This window comes from Myxine glutinosa, unplaced genomic scaffold (genome assembly GCF_964187855.1).
Source record: "Myxine glutinosa unplaced genomic scaffold, kmMyxGlut1.1 SCAFFOLD_163, whole genome shotgun sequence".
Taxonomy (NCBI): domain Eukaryota; kingdom Metazoa; phylum Chordata; class Myxini; order Myxiniformes; family Myxinidae; genus Myxine; species Myxine glutinosa.
This window is the reverse complement of record NW_027616368.1, coordinates 318,165-339,588: the sequence shown is the minus strand read 5'-3', so window position 1 is coordinate 339,588 and position 21,424 is coordinate 318,165.

Below are 21,424 nucleotides of genomic sequence, written 5' to 3'. Positions count from 1 at the left end.
TGTTGGTGCAGGAAACCACTTTTGCACTTGTATCAGTGTTGAAAACCACTTTTCGCACTTGTGTTAGTGTTGAAAAACCACTTTTCGCACTTGTCTTAGTGTTGAAAAACCACTTTTCACACTTGTGTTGGTGCAGGAAACCACTTTTGCACTTGTATTAGTGTTGAAAAACCACTTTTCGCACTTGTGTTAGTGTTGAAAAACCACTTTCGCACTTGTGTTGGTGCAGTAAACCACTTTTGCACTTACATTAGTGTGGAAAAACCACTTTTCGCACTTGTCTTAGTGTTGAAAAACCACTTTTCGGATTTGTGTTAGTGTTGAAAAACCACTTTTCGCACTTGTGTTGGTGCAGTAAACCACTTTTGCACTTGTATTAGTGTGGAAAAAACACTTTTTGCACTTGTGATCGTGTTGAAAAACCACTTTTCGCACTTGTGTTAGTGTTGAAAAACCACTTTTCGCACTTGTGTTGGTGCAGGAAACCACTTTTGCACTTGTATTAGTGTGGAAAAACCACTTTTCGCACTTGTGTTAGTGTTGAAAAACCACTTTTCGCACTTGTGTTAGTGTTGAAAAACCACTTTTCGCACTTGTGTTAGTGTTGAAAAACCACTTTTCACACTTGTGTTAGTGTTGAAAAACCACTTTTCACACTTGTGTTGGTGCAGGAAACCACTTTTGCACTTGTATTAGTGTGGAAAAACCACTGTTCGCACTTGTGTTAGTGTTGAAAAACCACTTTTCGCACTTGTGTTAGTGTTGAAAAACCACTTTTCGCACTTGTGTCGGTGCAGGAAACCACTTTTGCACTTGTATTAGTGTGTAAAAAACACTTTTTGCACCTGTGATAGTGTTGAAAAACCACTTTTCGCACTTGTGTTAGTGTTGAAAAACCACTTTTCGCACTTGTGTTGGTGCAGGAAACCACTTTTGCACTTGTATTAGTGTGGAAAAACCACTTTTCGCACTTGTGTCAGTGTTGAAATACCACCTTTCGCACTTGTGTTAGTGTTGAAAAACCACTTTTCGCACTTGTGTTGGTGCAGGAAACCACTTTTCCACTTGTATTAGTGTGGAAAAAACACTTTTTGCACCTGTGATAGTGTTGAAAAACCACTTTTCGCACTTGTGTTAGTGTTGAAAAACCACTTTTCGCACTTGTGTTGGTGCAGGAAACCACTTTTGCACTTGTATCAGTGTTGAAAACCACTTTTCGCACTTGTGTTAGTGTTGAAAAACCACTTTTCGCACTTGTGTCAGTGTTGAAATACCACCTTTCGCACTTGTGTTAGTGTTGAAAAACCACTTTTCGCACTTGTGTTGGTGCAGGAAACCACTTTTCCACTTGTATTAGTGTGGAAAAAACACTTTTTGCACTTGTGATAGTGTTGAAAAACCACTTTTCGCACTTGTGTTAGTGTTGAAAAACCACTTTTCGCACTTGTGTTGGTGCAGGAAACCACTTTTGCACTTGTATTAGTGTGGAAAAACCACTTTTCGCACTTGTGTTAGTGTTGAAAAACCACTTTTCGCACTTGTGTTAGTGTTGAAAAACCACTTTTCGCACTTGTGTTGGTGCAGGAAACCACTTTTGCACTTGTATTAGTGTGGAAAAAACACTTTTTGCACTTGTGATAGTGTTGAAAAACCACTTTTTGCACTTGTGTTAGTGTTGAAAAACCACTTTTCGCACTTGTGTTAGTGTTGAAAAACCACTTTTCGCACTTGTATTAGTGTTGAAAAACCACTTTTCGCACTTGTGTTAGTGTTGAAAAACCACTTTCGCACTTGTGTTGGTGCAGTAAACCACTTTTGCACTTGTATTAGTGTGGAAAAAACACTTTTTGCACTTGTGATCGTGTTGAAAAACCACTTTTCGCACTTGTGTTAGTGTTGAAAAACCACTTTTCGCACTTGTGCTGGTGCAGGAAACCACTTTTGCACTTGTATTAGTGTGGAAAAACCACTTTTCGCACTTGTGTTAGTGTTGAAAAACCACTTTTCGCACTTGTGTTAGTGTTGAAAAACCACTTTTCACAATTGTGTTGGTGCAGGAAACCAGTTTTGCACTTGTATTAGTGTGGAAAAAACACTTTTTGCACTTGTGATAGTGTTGAAAAACCACTTTTCGCACTTGTGTTAGTGTTGAAAAACCACTTTTCGCACTTGTGTTAGTGTTGAAAAACCACTTTTCACAATTGTGTTGGTGCAGGAAACCAGTTTTGCACTTGTATTAGTGTGGAAAAAACACTTTTTGCACTTGTGATAGTGTTGAAAAACCACTTTTCGCACTTGTGTTAGTGTTGAAAAACCACTTTTCACAATTGTGTTGGTGCAGGAAACCAGTTTTGCACTTGTATTAGTGTGGAAAAAACACTTTTTGCACTTGTGATAGTGTTGAAAAACCACTTTTCGCACTTGTGTTAGTGTTGAAAAACCACTTTTCGCACTTGTGTTGGTGCAGGAAACCACTTTTGCACTTGTATTAGTGTGGAAAAACCACTTTTCGCACTTGTGTTAGTGCTGAAAAACCACTTTTCGCACTTGTGTTAGTGTTGAAAAACCACTTTTCGCACTTGTGTCGGTGCAGGAAACCACTTTTGCACTTGTATTAGTGTGTAAAAAACACTTTTTGCACCTGTGATAGTGTTGAAAAACCACTTTTTGCACTTGTGTTAGTGTTGAAAAACCACTTTTCGCACTTGTGTTGGTGCAGGACACCACTTTTGCACTTGTATTAGTGTGAAAAAACCACTTTTCGCACTTGTGTTAGTGTTGAAAAACCACTTTTCGCACTTGTGTTAGTATTGAAAAACCACTTTTCACACTTGTGTTGGTGCAGGAAACCACTTTTGCACTTGCATTAGTGTGGAAAAACCACTTTTTGCACTTGTGATAGTGTTGAAAAACCACTTTTCGCACTTGTGTTAGTGTTGAAAAACCACTTTTCGCACTTGTGTTGGTGCAGGAAATCACTTTTGCACTTACATTAGTGTGGAAAAACCACTTTTCGCACTTGTCTTAGTGTTGAAAAACCACTTTTCGGACTTGTGTTAGTGTTGAAAAACCACTTTTCGCACTTGTGTTGGTGCAGGAAACCACTTTTGCACTTGTATTAGTGTGGAAAAAACACTTTTTGCACCTGTGATAGTGTTGAAAAACCACTTTTCGCACATGTGTTAGTGTTGAAAAACCACTTTTCGCACTTGTGTTAGTGTTGAAAAACCACTTTTCGCACTTATATTAGTGTTGAAAAACCACTTTTCGCACTTGTGTTAGTGTTGAAAAACCACTTTCGCACTTGTGTTGGTGCAGTAAACCACTTTTGCACTTGTATTAGTGTGGAAAAAACACTTTTTGCACTTGTGATCGTGTTGAAAAACCACTTTTCGCACTTGTGTTAGTGTTGAAAAACCACTTTTCGCACTTGTGCTGGTGCAGGAAACCACTTTTGCACTTGTATTAGTGTGGAAAAACCACTTTTCGCACTTGTGTTAGTGTTGAAAAACCACTTTTCGCACTTGTGTTAGTGTTGAAAAACCACTTTTCACAATTGTGTTGGTGCAGGAAACCAGTTTTGCACTTGTATTAGTGTGGAAAAAACACTTTTTGCACTTGTGATAGTGTTGAAAAACCACTTTTCGCACTTGTGTTAGTGTTGAAAAACCACTTTTCGCACTTGTGTTAGTGTTGAAAAACCACTTTTCACAATTGTGTTGGTGCAGGAAACCAGTTTTGCACTTGTATTAGTGTGGAAAAAAACACTTTTTGCACTTGTGATAGTGTTGAAAAACCACTTTTCGCACTTGTGTTAGTGTTGAAAAACCACTTTTCACAATTGTGTTGGTGCAGGAAACCAGTTTTGCACTTGTATTAGTGTGGAAAAAACACTTTTTGCACTTGTGATAGTGTTGAAAAACCACTTTTCGCACTTGTGTTAGTGTTGAAAAACCACTTTTCGCACTTGTGTTGGTGCAGGAAACCACTTTTGCACTTGTATTAGTGTGGAAAAACCACTTTTCGCACTTGTGTTAGTGCTGAAAAACCACTTTTCGCACTTGTGTTAGTGTTGAAAAACCACTTTTCGCACTTGTGTCGGTGCAGGAAACCACTTTTGCACTTGTATTAGTGTGTAAAAAACACTTTTTGCACCTGTGATAGTGTTGAAAAACCACTTTTTGCACTTGTGTTAGTGTTGAAAAACCACTTTTCGCACTTGTGTTGGTGCAGGACACCACTTTTGCACTTGTATTAGTGTGAAAAAAACCACTTTTCGCACTTGTGTTAGTGTGAAAAACCACTTTTCGCACTTGTGTTAGTATTGAAAAACCACTTTTCGCACTTGTGTTGTGCAGGAAACCACTTTTGCACTTGCATTAGTGTGGAAAAACCACTTTTTGCACTTGTGATAGTGTTGAAAAACCACTTTTCGCACTTGTGTTAGTGTTGAAAAACCACTTTTCGCACTTGTGTTGGTGCAGGAAATCACTTTTGCACTTACATTAGTGTGGAAAAACCACTTTTCGCACTTGTCTTAGTGTTGAAAAACCACTTTTCGGACTTGTGTTAGTGTTGAAAAACCACTTTTCGCACTTGTGTTGGTGCAGGAAACCACTTTTGCACTTGTATTAGTGTGGAAAAAACACTTTTTGCACCTGTGATAGTGTTGAAAAACCACTTTTCGCACATGTGTTAGTGTTGAAAAACCACTTTTCGCACTTGTGTTGGTGCAGGAAACCACTTTTGCACTTGTATCAGTGTTGAAAACCACTTTTCGCACTTGTGTTAGTGTTGAAAAACCACTTTTCGCACTTGTCTTAGTGTTGAAAAACCACTTTTCACACTTGTGTTGGTGCAGGAAACCACTTTTGCACTTGTATTAGTGTTGAAAAACCACTTTTCGCACTTGTGTTAGTGTTGAAAAACCACTTTCGCACTTGTGTTGGTGCAGTAAACCACTTTTGCACTTACATTAGTGTGGAAAAACCACTTTTCGCACTTGTCTTAGTGTTGAAAAACCACTTTTCGGATTTGTGTTAGTGTTGAAAAACCACTTTTCGCACTTGTGTTGGTGCAGTAAACCACTTTTGCACTTGTATTAGTGTGGAAAAAACACTTTTTGCACTTGTGATCGTGTTGAAAAACCACTTTTCGCACTTGTGTTAGTGTTGAAAAACCACTTTTCGCACTTGTGTTGGTGCAGGAAACCACTTTTGCACTTGTATTAGTGTGGAAAAACCACTTTTCGCACTTGTGTTAGTGTTGAAAAACCACTTTTCGCACTTGTGTTAGTGTTGAAAAACCACTTTTCGCACTTGTGTTAGTGTTGAAAAACCACTTTTCACACTTGTGTTAGTGTTGAAAAACCACTTTTCACACTTGTGTTGGTGCAGGAAACCACTTTTGCACTTGTATTAGTGTGGAAAAACCACTGTTCGCACTTGTGTTAGTGTTGAAAAACCACTTTTCGCACTTGTGTTAGTGTTGAAAAACCACTTTTCGCACTTGTGTCGGTGCAGGAAACCACTTTTGCACTTGTATTAGTGTGTAAAAAACACTTTTTGCACCTGTGATAGTGTTGAAAAACCACTTTTCGCACTTGTGTTAGTGTTGAAAAACCACTTTTCGCACTTGTGTTGGTGCAGGAAACCACTTTTGCACTTGTATTAGTGTGGAAAAACCACTTTTCGCACTTGTGTCAGTGTTGAAATACCACCTTTCGCACTTGTGTTAGTGTTGAAAAACCACTTTTCGCACTTGTGTTGGTGCAGGAAACCACTTTTCCACTTGTATTAGTGTGGAAAAAACACTTTTCGCACTTGTCTTAGTGTTGAAAAACCACTTTTCGGACTTGTGTTAGTGTTGAAAAACCACTTTTCGCACTTGTGTTGGTGCAGGAAACCACTTTTGCACTTGTATTAGTGTGGAAAAAACACTTTTTGCACCTGTGATAGTGTTGAAAAACCACTTTTCGCACTTGTGTTAGTGTTGAAAAACCACTTTTCGCACTTGTGTTGGTGCAGGAAACCACTTTTGCACTTGTATCAGTGTTGAAAACCACTTTTCGCACTTGTGTTAGTGTTGAAAAACCACTTTTCGCACTTGTGTCAGTGTTGAAATACCACCTTTCGCACTTGTGTTAGTGTTGAAAAACCACTTTTCGCACTTGTGTTGGTGCAGGAAACCACTTTTCCACTTGTATTAGTGTGGAAAAAACACTTTTTGCACTTGTGATAGTGTTGAAAAACCACTTTTCGCACTTGTGTTAGTGTTGAAAAACCACTTTTCGCACTTGTGTTGGTGCAGGAAACCACTTTTGCACTTGTATTAGTGTGGAAAAACCACTTTTCGCACTTGTGTTAGTGTTGAAAAACCACTTTTCGCACTTGTGTTAGTGTTGAAAAACCACTTTTCGCACTTGTGTTGGTGCAGGAAACCACTTTTGCACTTGTATTAGTGTGGAAAAAACACTTTTTGCACTTGTGATAGTGTTGAAAAACCACTTTTTGCACTTGTGTTAGTGTTGAAAAACCACTTTTCGCACTTGTGTTAGTGTTGAAAAACCACTTTTCGCACTTGTATTAGTGTTGAAAAACCACTTTTCGCACTTGTGTTAGTGTTGAAAAACCACTTTCGCACTTGTGTTGGTGCAGTAAACCACTTTTGCACTTGTATTAGTGTGGAAAAAACACTTTTTGCACTTGTGATCGTGTTGAAAAACCACTTTTCGCACTTGTGTTAGTGTTGAAAAACCACTTTTCGCACTTGTGCTGGTGCAGGAAACCACTTTTGCACTTGTATTAGTGTGGAAAAACCACTTTTCGCACTTGTGTTAGTGTTGAAAAACCACTTTTCGCACTTGTGTTAGTGTTGAAAAACCACTTTTCACAATTGTGTTGGTGCAGGAAACCAGTTTTGCACTTGTATTAGTGTGGAAAAAACACTTTTTGCACTTGTGATAGTGTTGAAAAACCACTTTTCGCACTTGTGTTAGTGTTGAAAAACCACTTTTCGCACTTGTGTTAGTGTTGAAAAACCACTTTTCACAATTGTGTTGGTGCAGGAAACCAGTTTTGCACTTGTATTAGTGTGGAAAAAACACTTTTTGCACTTGTGATAGTGTTGAAAAACCACTTTTCGCACTTGTGTTAGTGTTGAAAAACCACTTTTCACAATTGTGTTGGTGCAGGAAACCAGTTTTGCACTTGTATTAGTGTGGAAAAACACTTTTTGCACTTGTGATAGTGTTGAAAAACCACTTTTCGCACTTGTGTTAGTGTTGAAAAACCACTTTTCGCACTTGTGTTGGTGCAGGAAACCACTTTTGCACTTGTATTAGTGTGGAAAAACCACTTTTCGCACTTGTGTTAGTGCTGAAAAACCACTTTTCGCACTTGTGTTAGTGTTGAAAAACCACTTTTCGCACTTGTGTCGGTGCAGGAAACCACTTTTGCACTTGTATTAGTGTGTAAAAAACACTTTTTGCACCTGTGATAGTGTTGAAAAACCACTTTTTGCACTTGTGTTAGTGTTGAAAAACCACTTTTCGCACTTGTGTTGGTGCAGGACACCACTTTTGCACTTGTATTAGTGTGAAAAAACCACTTTTCGCACTTGTGTTAGTGTTGAAAAACCACTTTTCGCACTTGTGTTAGTATTGAAAAACCACTTTTCGCACTTGTGTTGGTGCAGGAAACCACTTTTGCACTTGCATTAGTGTGGAAAAACCACTTTTTGCACTTGTGATAGTGTTGAAAAACCACTTTTCGCACTTGTGTTAGTGTTGAAAAACCACTTTTCGCACTTGTGTTGGTGCAGGAAATCACTTTTGCACTTACATTAGTGTGGAAAAACCACTTTTCGCACTTGTCTTAGTGTTGAAAAACCACTTTTCGGACTTGTGTTAGTGTTGAAAAACCACTTTTCGCACTTGTGTTGGTGCAGGAAACCACTTTTGCACTTGTATTAGTGTGGAAAAAACACTTTTTGCACCTGTGATAGTGTTGAAAAACCACTTTTCGCACATGTGTTAGTGTTGAAAAACCACTTTTCGCACTTGTGTTGGTGCAGGAAACCACTTTTGCACTTGTATCAGTGTTGAAAACCACTTTTCGCACTTGTGTTAGTGTTGAAAAACCACTTTTCGCACTTGTCTTAGTGTTGAAAAACCACTTTTCACACTTGTGTTGGTGCAGGAAACCACTTTTGCACTTGTATTAGTGTTGAAAAACCACTTTTCGCACTTGTGTTAGTGTTGAAAAACCACTTTCGCACTTGTGTTGGTGCAGTAAACCACTTTTGCACTTACATTAGTGTGGAAAAACCACTTTTCGCACTTGTCTTAGTGTTGAAAAACCACTTTTCGGACTTGTGTTAGTGTTGAAAAACCACTTTTCGCACTTGTGTTGGTGCAGTAAACCACTTTTGCACTTGTATTAGTGTGGAAAAAACACTTTTTGCACTTGTGATCGTGTTGAAAAACCACTTTTCGCACTTGTGTTAGTGTTGAAAAACCACTTTTCGCACTTGTGTTGGTGCAGGAAACCACTTTTGCACTTGTATTAGTGTGGAAAAACCACTTTTCGCACTTGTGTTAGTGTTGAAAAACCACTTTTCGCACTTGTGTTAGTGTTGAAAAACCACTTTTCGCACTTGTGTTAGTGTTGAAAAACCACTTTTCACACTTGTGTTAGTGTTGAAAAACCACTTTTCACACTTGTGTTGGTGCAGGAAACCACTTTTGCACTTGTATTAGTGTGGAAAAACCACTGTTCGCACTTGTGTTAGTGTTGAAAAACCACTTTTCGCACTTGTGTTAGTGTTGAAAAACCACTTTTCGCACTTGTGTCGGTGCAGGAAACCACTTTTGCACTTGTATTAGTGTGTAAAAAACACTTTTTGCACCTGTGATAGTGTTGAAAAACCACTTTTCGCACTTGTGTTAGTGTTGAAAAACCACTTTTCGCACTTGTGTTGGTGCAGGAAACCACTTTTGCACTTGTATTAGTGTGAAAAAACCACTTTTCGCACTTGTGTTAGTGTTGAAAAACCACTTTTCGCACTTGTGTTAGTATTGAAAAACCACTTTTCGCACTTGTGTTAGTGTTGAAAAACCACTTTTCACACCTGTGTTGGTGTAGGAAACCACTTTTGCACTTGTATTAGTGTGGAAAAAACACTTTTTGCACTTGTGATAGTGTTGAAAAACCACTTTTCGCACTTGTGTTAGTGTTGAAAAACCACTTTTCACACCTGTGTTGGTGCAGGAAACCACTTTTGCACATGCATTAGTGTGGAAAAACCACTTTTCGCACTTGTCTTAGTGTTGAAAAACCACTTTTCGGACTTGTGTTAGTGTTGAATAACCACTTTTCGCACTTGTGTTGGTGCAGGAAACCACTTTTGCACTTGTATTAGTGTGGAAAAAACACTTTTTGCACCTGTGATAGTGTTGAAAAACCACTTTTCGCACTTGTGTTAGTGTTGAAAAACCACTTTTCGCACTTGTGTTGGTGCAGGAAACCACTTTTGCACTTGTATCAGTGTTGAAAACCACTTTTAGCACTTGTGTTAGTGTTGAAAAACCACTTTTCGCACTTGTGTCAGTGTTGAAATACCACCTTTCGCACTTGTGTTAGTGTTGAAAAACCACTTTTCGCACTTGTGTTGGTGCAGGAAACCACTTTTCCACTTGTATTAGTGTGGAAAAAACACTTTTTGCACTTGTGATAGTGTTGAAAAACCACTTTTCGCACTTGTGTTAGTGTTGAAAAACCACTTTTCGCACTTGTGTTGGTGCAGGAAACCACTTTTGCACTTGTATTAGTGTGGAAAAACCACTTTTCGCACTTGTGTTAGTGTTGAAAAACCACTTTTCGCACTTGTGTTAGTGTTGAAAAACCACTTTTCGCACTTGTGTTGGTGCAGGAAACCACTTTTGCACTTGTATTAGTGTGGAAAAAACACTTTTTGCACTTGTGATAGTGTTGAAAAACCACTTTTTGCACTTGTGTTAGTGTTGAAAAACCACTTTTCGCACTTGTGTTAGTGTTGAAAAACCACTTTTCGCACTTGTGTTAGTGTTTAAAACCACTTTTCGCACTTGTATTGGTGCAGGAAACCACTTTTGCACTTGTATTAGTGTGGAAAAACCACTTTTCGCACTTGTGTTAGTGTTGAAAAACCACTTTTCGCACTTGTGTTGGTGCAGGAAACCACTTTTGCACTTGTATTGGTGTGGAAAAAACACTTTTTGCCCTTGTGATAGTGTTGAAAAACCACTTTTCGCACTTGTGTTAGTGTTGAAAAACCACTTTTCGCACTTGTGTTGGTGCAGGAAACCACTTTTGCACTTGTATTAGTGTTGAAAAACCACTTTTCGCACTTGTTTTAGTGTTGAAAAACCACTTTTCGCACTTGTGTCAGTGTTGAAAAACCACTTTTCGCACTTGTGTTGGTGCAGGAAACCACTTTTGCACTTGTATTAGTGTGGAAAAAACACTTTTTGCACTTGTGATAGTGTTGAAAAACCACTTTTCGCATTTGTGTTATTGTTGAAAAACCATTTTTCGCACTTGTGTTGGTGCAGGAAACCACTTTTGCACTTGTATTAGTGTGGAAAAACCACTTTTCGCACTTGTGTTAGTGTTGAAAAACCACTTTTCGCACTTGTGTTAGTGTTGAAAAACCACTTTTCGCACTTGTGTTGGTGCAGGAAACCACTTTTGCACTTGTATCAGTGTTGAAAACCACTTTTCCCACTTGTGTTAGTGTTGAAAAACCACTTTTCGCACTTGTGTTCGTGTTGAAAAACCACTTTTCAAACTTGTGTTGGTGCAGGAAACCACTTTTGCACTTGTATTAGTGTTGAAAAACCACTTTTCGCACTTGTGTTAGTGTTGAAAAACCACTTTCGCACTTGTGTTGGTGCAGGAAACCACTTTTGCACTTGTATTAGTGTGGAAAAACCACTTTTCGTACTTGTGTTAGTGTTGAAAAACCACTTTTCGCACTTGTGTTAGTGTTGAAAAGCCACTTTTCGCACTTGTGTTAGTGTTGAAAAACCACTTTTCACAATTGTGTTGGTGCAGGAAACCAGTTTTGCACTTGTATTAGTGTGGAAAAAACACTTTTTGCACTTGTGATAGTGTTGAAAACCACTTTTCGCACTTGTGTTAGTGTTGAAAAACCACTTTTCGCACTTGTGTTGGTGCAGGAAACCACTTTTGCACTTGCATTAGTGTGGAAAAACCACTTTTTGCACTTGTGATAGTGTTGAAAAACCACTTTTCGCACTTGTGTTAGTGTTGAAAAACCACTTTTCGCACTTGTGTTGGTGCAGGAAATCACTTTTGCACTTGCATTAGTGTGGAAAAACCACTTTTCACAATTGTGTTGGTGCAGGAAACCAGTTTTGCACTTGTATTAGTGTGGAAAAACCACTTTTCGCACTTGTGTTAGTGTTGAAAAACCACTTTTCACAATTGTGTTGGTGCAGGAAACCAGTTTTGCACTTGTATTAGTGTGGAAAAAACACTTTTTGCACTTGTGATAGTGTTGAAAAACCACTTTTCGCACTTGTGTTAGTGTTGAAAAACCACTTTTCGCACTTGTGTTAGTGTTGAAAAACCACTTTTCACAATTGTGTTGGTGCAGGAAACCAGTTTTGCACTTGTATTAGTGTGGAAAAAACACTTTTTGCACTTGTGATAGTGTTGAAAAACCACTTTTCGCACTTGTGTTAGTGTTGAAAAACCACTTTTCACAATTGTGTTGGTGCAGGAAACTAGTTTTGCACTTGTATTAGTGTGGAAAAAACACTTTTTGCACTTGTGATAGTGTTGAAAAACCACTTTTCGCACTTGTGTTAGTGTTGAAAAACCACTTTTCGCACTTGTGTTGGTGCAGGAAACCACTTTTGCACTTGTATTAGTGTGGAAAAACCACTTTTCGCACTTGTGTTAGTGCTGAAAAACCACTTTTCGCACTTGTGTTAGTGTTGAAAAACCACTTTTCGCACTTGTGTCGGTGCAGGAAACCACTTTTGCACTTGTATTAGTGTGTAAAAAACACTTTTTGCACCTGTGATAGTGTTGAAAAACCACTTTTTGCACTTGTGTTAGTGTTGAAAAACCACTTTTCGCACTTGTGTTGGTGCAGGACACCACTTTTGCACTTGTATTAGTGTGAAAAAACCACTTTTCGCACTTGTGTTAGTGTTGAAAAACCACTTTTCGCACTTGTGTTAGTATTGAAAAACCACTTTTCGCACTTGTGTTGGTGCAGGAAACCACTTTTGCACTTGCATTAGTGTGGAAAAACCACTTTTTGCACTTGTGATAGTGTTGAAAAACCACTTTTCGCACTTGTGTTAGTGTTGAAAAACCACTTTTCGCACTTGTGTTGGTGCAGGAAATCACTTTTGCACTTGCATTAGTGTGGAAAAACCACTTTTCGCACTTGTCTTAGTGTTGAAAAACCACTTTTCGGACTTGTGTTAGTGTTGAAAAACCACTTTTCGCACTTGTGTTGGTGCAGGAAACCACTTTTGCACTTGTATTAGTGTGGAAAAAACACTTTTTGCACCTGTGATAGTGTTGAAAAACCACTTTTCGCACATGTGTTAGTGTTGAAAAACCACTTTTCGCACTTGTGTTGGTGCAGGAAACCACTTTTGCACTTGTATCAGTGTTGAAAACCACTTTTCGCACTTGTGTTAGTGTTGAAAAACCACTTTTCGTACTTGTGTTAGTGTTGAAAAACCACTTTTCACACTTGTGTTGGTGCAGGAAACCACTTTTGCACTTGTATTAGTGTTGAAAAACCACTTTTCGCACTTGTGTTAGTGTTGAAAAACCACTTTCGCACTTGTGTTGGTGCAGTAAACCACTTTTGCACTTGTATTAGTGTGGAAAAAACACTTTTTGCACTTGTGATCGTGTTGAAAAACCACTTTTCGCACTTGTGTTAGTGTTGAAAAACCACTTTTCGCACTTGTGTTGGTGCAGGAAACCACTTTTGCACTTGTATTAGTGTGGAAAAACCACTTTTCGCACTTGTGTTAGTGTTGAAAAACCACTTTTCGCACTTGTGTTAGTGTTGAAAAACCACTTTTCGCACTTGTGTTAGTGTTGAAAAACCACTTTTCACACTTGTGTTAGTGTTGAAAAACCACTTTTCACACTTGTGTTGGTGCAGGAAACCACTTTTGCACTTGTATTAGTGTGGAAAAACCACTTTTTGCACTTGTGTTAGTGTTGAAAAACCACTTTTCGCACTTGTGTTAGTGTTGAAAAACCACTTTTCGCACTTGTGTCGGTGCAGGAAACCACTTTTGCACTTGTATTAGTGTGTAAAAAACACTTTTTGCACCTGTGATAGTGTTGAAAAACCACTTTTCGCACTTGTGTTAGTGTTGAAAAACCACTTTTCGCACTTGTGTTGGTGCAGGAAACCACTTTTGCACTTGTATTAGTGTGAAAAAACCACTTTTCGCACTTGTGTTAGTGTTGAAAAACCACTTTTCGCACTTGTGTTAGTATTGAAAAACCACTTTTCGCACTTGTGTTATGTGTTAGTGTTGAAAAACCACTTTTCACACCTGTGTTGGTGTAGGAAACCACTTTTGCACTTGTATTAGTGTGGAAAAAACACTTTTTGCACTTGTGATAGTGTTGAAAAACCACTTTTCGCACTTGTGTTAGTGTTGAAAAACCACTTTTCACACCTGTGTTGGTGCAGGAAACCACTTTTGCACATGCATTAGTGTGGAAAAACCACTTTTCGCACTTGTCTTAGTGTTGAAAAACCACTTTTCGGACTTGTGTTAGTGTTGAAAAACCACTTTTCGCACTTGTGTTGGTGCAGGAAACCACTTTTGCACTTGTATTAGTGTGGAAAAAACACTTTTTGCACCTGTGATAGTGTTGAAAAACCACTTTTCGCACTTGTGTTAGTGTTGAAAAACCACTTTTCGCACTTGTGTTGTGCAGGAAACCACTTTTGCACTTGTATCAGTGTTGAAAACCACTTTTCGCACTTGTGTTAGTGTTGAAAAACCACTTTTCGCACTTATGTCAGTGTTGAAATACCACCTTTCGCACTTGTGTTAGTGTTGAAAAACCACTTTTCGCACTTGTGTTGGTGCAGGGAAACCACTTTTCCACTTGTATTAGTGTGGAAAAAACACTTTTTGCACTTGTGATAGTGTTGAAAAACCACTTTTCGCACTTGTGTTAGTGTTGAAAAACCACTTTCGCACTTGTGTTGGTGCAGGAAACCACTTTTGCACTTGTATTAGTGTGGAAAAACCACTTTTCGCACTTGTGTTAGTGTTGAAAAACCACTTTTCGCACTTGTGTTAGTGTTGAAAAACCACTTTTCGCACTTGTGTTGGTGCAGGAAACCACTTTTGCACTTGTATTAGTGTGGAAAAAAACACTTTTTGCACTTGTGTTAGTGTTGAAAAACCACTTTTCGCACTTGTGTTAGTGTTGAAAAACCACTTTTCACAATTGTGTTGGTGCAGGAAACCAGTTTTGCACTTGTATTAGTGTGGAAAAAAACACTTTTTGCACTTGTGATAGTGTTGAAAAACCACTTTTCGCACTTGTGTTAGTGTTGAAAAACCACTTTTCGCACTTGTGTTAGTGTTGAAAACCACTTTTCACAATTGTGTTGGTGCAGGAAACCAGTTTTGCACATGTATTAGTGTGGAAAAAACACTTTTTGCACTTGTGATAGTGTTGAAAAACCACTTTTCGCACTTGTGTTAGTGTTGAAAAACCACTTTTCACAATTGTGTTGGTGCAGGAAACCAGTTTTGCACTTGTATTAGTGTGGAAAAAACACTTTTTTGCACTTGTGATAGTGTGGAAAAACCACTTTTCGCACTTGTGTTAGTGTTGAAAAACCACTTTTCGCACTTGTGTTGGTGCAGGAAACCACTTTTGCACTTGTATTAGTGTGGAAAAACCACTTTTCGCACTTGTGTTAGTGCTGAAAAACCACTTTTCGCACTTGTGTTAGTGTTGCAAAAACCACTTTTCGCACTTGTGTCGGTGCAGGAAACCACTTTTTGCACTTGTATTAGTGTGTAAAAAAACACTTTTTGCACCTGTGATAGTGTTGAAAAACCACTTTTTGCACTTGTGTTAGTGTTGAAAAACCACTTTTCGCACTTGTGTTGGTGCAGGACACCACTTTTGCACTTGTATTAGTGTGAAAAAAACCACTTTTCGCACTTGTGTTAATGTTGAAAAACCACTTTTCGCACTTGTGTTAGTATTGAAAAACCACTTTTCGCACTTGTGTTGGTGCAGGAAACCACTTTTGCACTTGCATTAGTGGTGGAAAAACCACTTTTTGCACTTGTGATAGTGTTGAAAAACCACTTTTCGCACTTGTGTTAGTGTTGAAAAACCACTTTTCGCACTTGTGTTGGTGCAGGAAATCACTTTTGCACTTACATTAGTGTGGAAAAACCACTTTTCGCACTTGTCTTAGTGTTGAAAAAACCACTTTTCGGACTTGTGTTAGTGTTGAAAAACCACTTTTCGCACTTGTGTTGGTGCAGGAAACCACTTTTGCACTTGTATTAAAAACACTTTTTGCACCTGTGATAGTGTTGAAAAACCACTTTTCGCACATGTGTTAGTGTTGAAAAACCACTTTTCGCACTTGTGTTGGTGCAGGAAACCACTTTTGCACTTGTATCAGTGTTGAAAACCACTTTTCGCACTTGTGTTAGTGTTGAAAAACCACTTATCGCACTTGTCTTAGTGTTGAAAAACCACTTTTCACACTTGTGTTGGTGCAGGAAACCACTTTTGCACTTGTATTAGTGTTGAAAAACCACTTTTCGCACTTGTGTTAATGTTGAAAAACCACTTTCGCACTTGTGTTGGTGCAGTACACCACTTTTGCACTTGTATTAGTGTGGAAAAAACACTTTTTGCACTTGTGATCGTGTTGAAAAACCACTTTTCGCACTTGTGTTAGTGTTGAAAAACCACTTTTCGCACTTGTGTTGGTGCAGGAAACCACTTTTGCACTTGTATTAGTGTGGAAAAAAACCACTTTTCGCACTTGTGTTAGTGTTGAAAAACCACTTTTCGCACTTGTGTTAGTGTTGAAAAACCACTTTTCGCACTTGTGTTAGTGTTGAAAAACCACTTTTCACACTTGTGTTAGTGTTGAAAAACCACTTTTCACACTTGTGTTGGTGCAGGAAACCACTTTTGCACTTGTATTAGTGTGGAAAAACCACTTTTCGCACTTGTGTTAGTGTTGAAAAACCACTTTTCGCACTTGTGTTAGTGTTGAAAAACCACTTTTCGCACTTGTGTCGGTGCAGGAAACCACTTTTGCACTTGTATTAGTGTGTAAAAAACACTTTTTGCACCTGTGATAGTGTTGAAAAACCACTTTTCGCACTTGTGTTAGTGTTGAAAAACCACTTTTCGCACTTGTGTTAGTATTGAAAAACCACTTTTCGCACTTGTGTTAGTGTTGAAAAACCACTTTTCACACCTGTGTTGGTGTAGGAAACCACTTTTGCACTTGTATTAGTGTGGAAAAAACACTTTTTGCACTTGTGATAGTGTTGAAAAACCACTTTTCGCACTTGTGTTAGTGTTGAAAAACCACTTTTCACACCTGTGTTGGTGCAGGAAACCACTTTTGCACATGCATTAGTGTGGAAAAACCACTTTTCGCACTTGTCTTAGTGTTGAAAAACCACTTTTCGGACTTGTGTTAGTGTTGAAAAACCACTTTTCGCACTTGTGTTGGTGCAGGAAACCACTTTTGCACTTGTATTAGTGTGGAAAAAACACTTTTTGCACCTGTGATAGTGTTGAAAAACCACTTTTCGCACTTGTGTTAGTGTTGAAAAACCACTTTTCGCACTTGTGTTGGTGCAGGAAACCACTTTTGCACTTGTATCAGTGTTGAAAACCACTTTTCGCACTTGTGTTAGTGTTGAAAAACCACTTTTCGCACTTGTGTCAGTGTTGAAATACCACCTTTCGCACTTGTGTTAGTGTTGAAAAACCACTTTTCGCACTTGTGTTGGTGCAGGAAACCACTTTTCCACTTGTATTAGTGTGGAAAAAACACTTTTTGCACTTGTGATAGTGTTGAAAAACCACTTTTCGCACTTGTGTTAGTGTTGAAAAACCGCTTTTCGCACTTGTGTTGGTGCAGGAAACCACTTTTGCACTTGTATTAGTGTGGAAAAACCACTTTTCGCACTTGTGTTAGTGTTGAAAAACCACTTTTCGCACTTGTGTTAGTGTTGAAAAACCACTTTTCGCACTTGTGTTGGTGCAGGAAACCACTTTTGCACTTGTATTAGTGTGGAAAAAACACTTTTTGCACTTGTGATAGTGTTGAAAAACCACTTTTTGCACTTGTGTTAGTGTTGAAAAACCACTTTTCGCACTTGTGTTAGTGTTGAAAAACCACTTTTCGCACTTGTGTTAGTGTTTAAAAACCACTTTTCGCACTTGTGTTGGTGCAGGAAACCACTTTTGCACTTGTATTAGTGTGGAAAAACCACTTTCGCACTTGTGTTAGTGTTGAAAAACCACTTTTCGCACTTGTGTTGGTGCAGGAAACCACTTTTGCACTTGTATTGGTGTGGAAAAACACTTTTTGCACTTGTGATAGTGTTGAAAAACCACTTTTCGCACTTGTGTTAGTGTTGAAAAACCACTTTTCGCACTTGTGTTGGTGCAGGAAACCACTTTTGCACTTGTATTAGTGTTGAAAAACCACTTTTCGCACTTGTTTTAGTGTTGAAAAACCACTTTTCGCACTTGTGTCAGTGTTGAAAAACCACTTTTCGCACTTGTGTTGGTGCAGGAAACCACTTTTGCACTTGTATTAGTGTGGAAAAAACACTTTTTGCACTTGTGATAGTGTTGAAAAACCACTTTTCGCATTTGTGTTATTGTTGAAAAACCACTTTTCGCACTTGTGTTGGTGCAGGAAACCACTTTTGCACTTGTATTAGTGTGGAAAAACCACTTTTCGCACTTGTGTTAGTGTTGAAAAACCACTTTTCGCACTTGTGTTAGTGTTGAAAAACCACTTTTCGCACTTGTGTTGGTGCAGGAAACCACTTTTGCACTTGTATCAGTGTTGAAAACCACTTTTCGCACTTGTGTTAGTGTTGAAAAACCACTTTTCGCACTTGTGTCGGTGCAGGAAACCACTTTTGCACTTGTATTAGTGTGTAAAAAACACTTTTTGCACCTGTCATAGTGTTGAAAAACCACTTTTTGCACTTGTGTTAGTGTTGAAAAACCACTTTTCGCACTTGTGTTGGTGCAGGACACCACTTTTGCACTTGTATTAGTGTGAAAAAACCACTTTTCGCACTTGTGTTAGTGTTGAAAAACCACTTTTCGCACTTGTGTTAGTATTGAAAAACCACTTTTCGCACTTGTGTTGGTGCAGGAAACCACTTTTGCACTTGCATTAGTGTGGAAAAACCACTTTTTGCACTTGTGATAGTGTTGAAAAACCACTTTTCGCACTTGTGTTAGTGTTGAAAAACCACTTTTCGCACTTGTGTTGGTGCAGGAAATCACTTTTGCACTTGCATTAGTGTGGAAAAACCACTTTTCGCACTTGTCTTAGTGTTGAAAAACCACTTTTCGGACTTGTGTTAGTGTTGAAAAACCACTTTTCGCACTTGTGTTGGTGCAGGAAACCACTTTTGCACTTGTATTAGTGTGGAAAAAACACTTTTTGCACCTGTGATAGTGTTGAAAAACCACTTTTCGCACATGTGTTAGTGTTGAAAAACCACTTTTCGCACTTGTGTTGGTGCAGGAAACCACTTTTGCACTTGTATCAGTGTTGAAAACCACTTTTCGCACTTGTGTTAGTGTTGAAAAACCACTTTTCGTACTTGTGTTAGTGTTGAAAAACCACTTTTCACACTTGTGTTGGTGCAGGAAACCACTTTTGCACTTGTATTAGTGTTGAAAAACCACTTTTCGCACTTGTGTTAGTGTTGAAAAACCACTTTCGCACTTGTGTTGGTGCAGTAAACCACTTTTGCACTTGTATTAGTGTGGAAAAAACACTTTTTGCACTTGTGATCGTGTTGAAAAACCACTTTTCGCACTTGTGTTAGTGTTGAAAAACCACTTTTCGCACTTGTGTTGGTGCAGGAAACCACTTTTGCACTTGTATTAGTGTGGAAAAACCACTTTTCGCACTTGTGTTAGTGTTGAAAAACCACTTTTCGCACTTGTGTTAGTGTTGAAAAACCACTTTTCGCACTTGTGTTAGTGTTGAAAAACCACTTTTCACACTTGTGTTAGTGTTGAAAAACCACTTTTCACACTTGTGTTGGTGCAGGAAACCACTTTTGCACTTGTATTAGTGTGGAAAAACCACTTTTCGCACTTGTGTTAGTGTTGAAAAACCACTTTTCGCACTTGTGTTAGTGTTGAAAAACCACTTTTCGCACTTGTGTCGGTGCAGGAAACCACTTTTGCACTTGTATTAGTGTGTAAAAAACACTTTTTGCACCTGTGATAGTGTTGAAAAACCACTTTTCGCACTTGTGTTAGTGTTGAAAAACCACTTTTCGCACTTGTGTTGGTGCAGGAAACCACTTTTGCACTTGTATTAGTGTGAAAAAACCACTTTTCGCACTTGTGTTAGTGTTGAAAAACCACTTTTCGCACTTGTGTTAGTATTGAAAAACCACTTTTCGCACTTGTGTTAGTGTTGAAAAACCACTTTTCACACCTGTGTTGGTGTAGGAAACCACTTTTGCACTTGTATTAGTGTGGAAAAAACACTTTTTGCACTTGTGATAGTGTTGAAAAACCACTTTTCGCACTTGTGTTAGTGTTGAAAAACCACTTTTCACACCTGTGTTGGTGCAGGAAACCACTTTTGCACATGCATTAGTGTGGAAAAACCACTTTTCGCACTTGTCTTAGTGTTGAAAAACCACTTTTCGGACTTGTGTTAGTGTTGAAAAACCACTTTTCGCACTTGTGTTGGTGCAGGAAACCACTTTTGCACTTGTATTAGTGTGGAAAAAACACTTTTTGCACCTGTGATAGTGTTGAAAAACCACTTTTCGCACTTGTGTTAGTGTTGAAAAACCACTTTTCGCACTTGTGTTGGTGCAGGAAACCACTTTTGCACTTGTATCAGTGTTGAAAACCACTTTTCGCACTTGTGTTAGTGTTGAAAAACCACTTTTCGCACTTGTGTCAGTGTTGAAATACCACCTTTCGCACTTGTGTTAGTGTTGAAAAACCACTTTTCGCACTTGTGTTGGTGCAGGAAACCACTTTTCCACTTGTATTAGTGTGGAAAAAACACTTTTTGCACTTGTGATAGTGTTGAAAAACCACTTTTCGCACTTGTGTTAGTGTTGAAAAACCACTTTTCGCACTTGTGTTGGTGCAGGAAACCACTTTTGCACTTGTATTAGTGTGGAAAAACCACTTTTCGCACTTGTGTTAGTGTTGAAAAACCACTTTTCGCACTTGTGTTAGTGTTGAAAAACCACTTTTCGCACTTGTGTTGGTGCAGGAAACCACTTTTGCACTTGTATTAGTGTGGAAAAAACACTTTTTGCACTTGTGATAGTGTTGAAAAACCACTTTTTGCACTTGTGTTAGTGTTGAAAAACCACTTTTCGCACTTGTGTTAGTGTTGAAAAACCACTTTTCGCACTTGTATTAGTGTTGAAAAACCACTTTTCGCACTTGTGTTAGTGTTGAAAAACCACTTTCGCACTTGTGTTGGTGCAGTAAACCACTTTTGCACTTGTATTAGTGTGGAAAAAACACTTTTTGCACTTGTGATCGTGTTGAAAAACCACTTTTCGCACTTGTGTTAGTGTTGAAAAACCACTTTTCGCACTTGTGCTGGTGCAGGAAACCACTTTTGCACTTGTATTAGTGTGGAAAAACCACTTTTCGCACTTGTGTTAGTGTTGAAAAACCACTTTTCGCACTTGTGTTAGTGTTGAAAAACCACTTTTCACAATTGTGTTGGTGCAGGAAACCAGTTTTGCACTTGTATTAGTGTGGAAAAAACACTTTTTGCACTTGTGATAGTGTTGAAAAACCACTTTTCGCACTTGTGTTAGTGTAGAAAAACCACTTTTCGCACTTGTGTTAGTGTTGAAAAACCACTTTTCACAATTGTGTTGGTGCAGGAAACCAGTTTTGCACTTGTATTAGTGTGGAAAAAACACTTTTTGCACTTGTGATAGTGTTGAAAAACCACTTTTCGCACTTGTGTTAGTGTTGAAAAACCACTTTTCACAATTGTGTTGGTGCAGGAAACCAGTTTTGCACTTGTATTAGTGTGGAAAAAACACTTTTTGCACTTGTGATAGTGTTGAAAAACCACTTTTCGCACTTGTGTTAGTGTT